Source organism: Babylonia areolata, chromosome 2 (assembly GCF_041734735.1).
Source record: "Babylonia areolata isolate BAREFJ2019XMU chromosome 2, ASM4173473v1, whole genome shotgun sequence".
NCBI classification, from domain to species: domain Eukaryota; kingdom Metazoa; phylum Mollusca; class Gastropoda; order Neogastropoda; family Buccinidae; genus Babylonia; species Babylonia areolata.
The window spans coordinates 25165233-25169614 of NC_134877.1; the positions used below are offsets into that span (position 1 = coordinate 25165233).

The 4382-nt window shown below is 46.4% G+C and overlaps 1 protein-coding gene across 1 annotated transcript in view; it reads right to left on the reverse strand.

Annotated features, from left to right (window-relative positions):
* Window positions 1-2238, reverse strand: part of LOC143277120 (uncharacterized) — a 56931-nt gene extending 54693 nt beyond the window's left edge. Inside the window, exon 1 of the mRNA XM_076581860.1 lies at window positions 1-2238. This exon is cut by the window's left edge and continues 2151 nt beyond it. The gene's annotated coding sequence lies outside the window, so the exon portion shown is untranslated.
* Between the last annotated feature and the right edge of the window lie 2144 nt (window positions 2239-4382).

Consider the following 4382-nt stretch of genomic DNA (forward strand, 5'->3'; position numbering starts at 1 on the left):
AATCAGAGGAGCCAGGAACATTTCAAAACTTATAATGCCTCACTCGGATCACACGCGCACTCTCCGCTAATGACCGAGCCCCCAGCTTGCGACTTGTTGGAATAAAAACCCAGGAATATCTCCAATAACTCCACTGTAAGAAAAGATCCGTATCTACGCTTCTCGCTAACTATCAAACTAACATCGTTCATTCGAAACACAATAAAATTCCGCACCGGTTGATTTGGTTCCAAACTGAGGCCTTTGTGACGGAATATTGCCCAGGCTGGTGCTTCCACGCTTATCTGTGAAAGTGGGGAATTGTGGAGGTACTAGCTTTGAGAAAAGTCTTTCTGTTGTTTTAACTGTCACGAAACGCCGGCGATCTTGCGCGCTATAAAGCTTTGCATTTTGTGATAGCGTCGCAGAGGTAGACAAATGCTCTATCGACTGTATGGCTAATGTGCCATCAAACGTTTCGTATGTATTCCTTCACAGCAGCAAAGCAGCTCCGGTATCGGCTGTTTCGTTAGTGCCGGAGATAAAACGAAAGTCTCCACATCGCACGAGCAAAATAAAAACTTTAACCGTTAACCGTTTACTGTCACCCCAAAAAACGCACTGATGGCGTCTGGAAATAACAGTCATGCTTAAAACGGTTAAGAGCTCCCATCTCATTGGAAGGTTTGTTCGACGCTAAATTCTCCAGCACACAATCTCTTGGTTGTCGTAACTTTTACTGGACAATATCACCGCGAGGAACAGCGACAGTCTGGAGTATATTTTACTTCACACCACCTCGCAGTGTGAACACATTAGACACACGTTAACACGGGCAAGTACAGACTTACGGCAAAGAACTTTTACAACTCCGTGCAGCCTTGGTTCTTCACGTTTATGGAACTGTTTGTTCTCGTTTCCATGCAGTTTATTGTACGTCACAACACTGTCCAACCATGTTCTCGCTTCCATGCAGTTTATTGTACGTCACAACACTGTCCAACCATGTTCTCGTTTCCATGTAGTTTATTGTACGTCACAACACTGTTCAACCATATTATCGTTTCCATGTAGTTAATTGTCCGTCATAACAGTGTCCAACCATGTTTTCGTTTCCATGTAGTTTATTGTTCGTCACAACACTGTTCAACCATGTTCTCGTTTCCATGTAGTTTATTGTATGTCACAACACTGTTCAACCATGTTCTCGTTTCCATGTAGTTTACTGTACGTCACAACACTGTTCAACCATGTTCTCGTTCCCATGTAGTTTACTGTACGTCACAACAGTGTCCAGCCATGTTCTCGTTTCCATGTAGTTTACTGTACGTCACAACAGTGTCCAGCCATGTTCTCGTTCCCCGCAGCACAACCCACTCACTCAAGTGTACCGCTTGCCGTGTGCCTACATACCTTCCATTAACCTGCGGGTGGAATCAAGCCATGTCCATCCGTTTGCGTCAGCGGCACCTGAAGCTCTTTATATACACGCGGCGGGGCGACAGCACGGACAGACAGACAGCGCTTCCTCCGGAGGCCTCTCGGTGGATAAAAAGCTGTTGGCTCCACCTTCCCTCCGCACGTAATGGACCTTCCGCTTTTCTTCTGCTGACAAATCTTTCGCACGGCGCGCAGTTATTCCAGTCGACAGCCTCGACTCCTTATTGCTTTCGCTGTGAGCTAATAACGTCGGCAATAAAACGGCCTAAAAAGGAGGCCGGCCCTGTGTCTCGATTAGAAGCGAAAACTGCTTTTCAATTGGCGCTGGGGGAATTATTACAGCACACAAGCTTCTTTTAAAAAAAAAAATGACAAAAATGAAATAACACCCATCCACCCATCCAATCCTGAAGAAAGGAAGAAAAAAAACACCTCCGCTTTCGTCGCTCCAGCAACTACCATTTGTTTTTTTCCTCATTCACGAAACAGGTCTCCTGCGCAAAAAGCTCAGTGTCGCTTCTCTGTCCCAAAAGGAAAGAAAACAAGACAAGACAAGACAAGCCGTGTCGCGCCCTCCCCCGAAAAAAAAGCAACAACAAGAAACACGCCTGATGCTGTGAGAAGAGACTGACTGTACATGATTAGACGGCACCTGGGCCAATCAATAGCCAGCGAACAGCGAGTGCGCTGAAGGATGAGAAGAATCAGAAAAAGAGAGAGAGAGAAAAAACAAAAAAACTGATGGATGGACAGACAGTCTAGTGTCGTCAGCAACGGCACAAACACGCTCGTTTTCGTCTTCAATCATCCACCTCCCCCTTTCCCTTTGTCACACTGAACTGAACGCCAAAGGAAGCACGTGCAACCCTGCTTTCTGTTTGTGTGTGTGTGTGTGTGTGTGCTGTCATGCAGAAGTGGGGGGGGGGTGGGGGGGCAGGCAGGTTGTAACGGCACTGTGACAGCAACACCACCTTGTGTCCAGATGGAAACTCGCACGGGCAGTCTTGAGGGGTTTGTGGGGAGCGGGGGGTGGGGAGGCGAGGAGGGGGAGTCGGGGGGGGGGGGGGGGGCCACACGTTCTTTGGGCAAACGGTTCACCGTCAGAAATCCCGAATTACCACTCCTACTGCTACTAGCTGCCAGAGCCGTGCATAGGCTTTTACTCCCAAGGAAGTTGTCTTCACTGAAGGAGGGTGGAGTCTGGTGGAGGTGGTGATGATGATGGTGGTGGGAGGATGGCGGGGGTGGCGGGGGGAGGGGGGGTCTTGTCATGTGGAGTAGGGCGGAGACTAGGGAAGGGGCGTGGGGTGTGTGTGTGGGAGGGGTAGGTGGTGGGGGGGGCTTCGGGGGTTTGGGGGATTTGCAGCCAGCTTCTTTCCCACAGGGATGGATGAAGATCTTGACAGCCACACTTCACTCCACGCCACCTGCCACAAACACGGAAATATTATAATGTTTGTTTTCTGGGGGGGTGGGGGGGTCTCTTTTTTTTTCTTTCTTTGCGGGGGAGTAGAGGGGGGGGGGTGTTAAGGGGCGGTTGTCATTTAAGAACTATTTGCTTAATGAGAGAGAGAGAGAGATTAATTGAGCGGAAGATATCAACCTGCCTCAAGATTATATTTAACGATTTACAACTTCGGTTTTGATTTGTTTTGATTTTCGTGTTGTTGTTGGGGGGTTTTCTTTGTTTGTTTGTTTGTAGTTTTTTGTTAGTTTTTTTTTTTCTTTTGTTGTTGTTGTTTGCTTGTTTTGTTTTGGTTTTGGTTTGTTGTTGTTGTTTGTTTGTTTGGTTGTTTTTTTTGGGGGGTTGGCTTATTTAATTTATTCATTTCAACAAAAACTGTACTGATTTTGACACATTGATAGGATATTTCCGATGTCCTTTTTTATTTTATTTTTTTAAGGTCATTTTTAAACAATATGAATCATCGTCATTATCAAAGCCACACCACATCTGACACTGACAAACGGTGTGCAAACCATTGCTCCCTCATCGTCACCAACACGTCCATGAGCACAACAGTCCTCTACACTTTAACTGAGGAACAACACTATAGGCTGATCACATCACACAAATTCTTCACACGGCCTTTTTACAGGGAAATCCACGTCAAACTGCAACATTGGTATGGTATCAGTGTTTCAACTCGCATCCGCTCACATTAGCACCATACAGCGGCGAGAGCGGTTTTGACAATTCATGGAGAAGAAGAAGAGAGACAGACAGACAGACAGACAGACAGAGGCAGAGAGATACACGGAGAGAGAGAGAACAAGAAGAAAAAGAAGAGAGACAGACAGAGTGAGGCAGAGAGATACACAGAGAGAGAGAGAACAAGAAGAAAAAGAAGACAGACAGAGACAGAGGCAGAGAGATACACAGAGAGAGAGAGAACAAGAAGAAAAAGAAGACAGACAGACAGAGAGAGGCAGAGAGATACAGAGAGAGAGAGCGAACAAGAAGAAAAAGAAGAGAGACAGACAGACAGAGAGAGGCAGACAGATACAGAGAGAGAGAGAGAGAGCGAACAAGAAGAAAAAGAAGACAGACAGAGAGAGGCAGACAGATACAGAGAGAGAGAGAGAGAGCGAACAAGAAGAAAAAGAAGACAGACAGACAAACAGAGGCAGAGATACAGAGAGAGAGAGAACAAGAAGAAAAAGAAGACAGAGAGAGGCAGAGAGATACACAGAGAGAGAGCGAACAAGAAGAAAAGGAAGAGAGAGAGAGGCAGAGAGATACACAGAGAGAGAGAGAGAGAGAGAGAACAAGAAGAAAAAGAAGACATACAGAGAGAGGCAGACAGATACAGAGAGAGAGAGCGAACAAGAAGAAAAAGAAGACAGAGAGAGGCAGAGGCAGAGAGATACACAGAGAGAGAGCGAACAAGAAGAAAAAGAAGACAGACGGACGGACAGACAGACAGACAGACAGAGGCAGAGAGATACAGAGAGAGTGAACA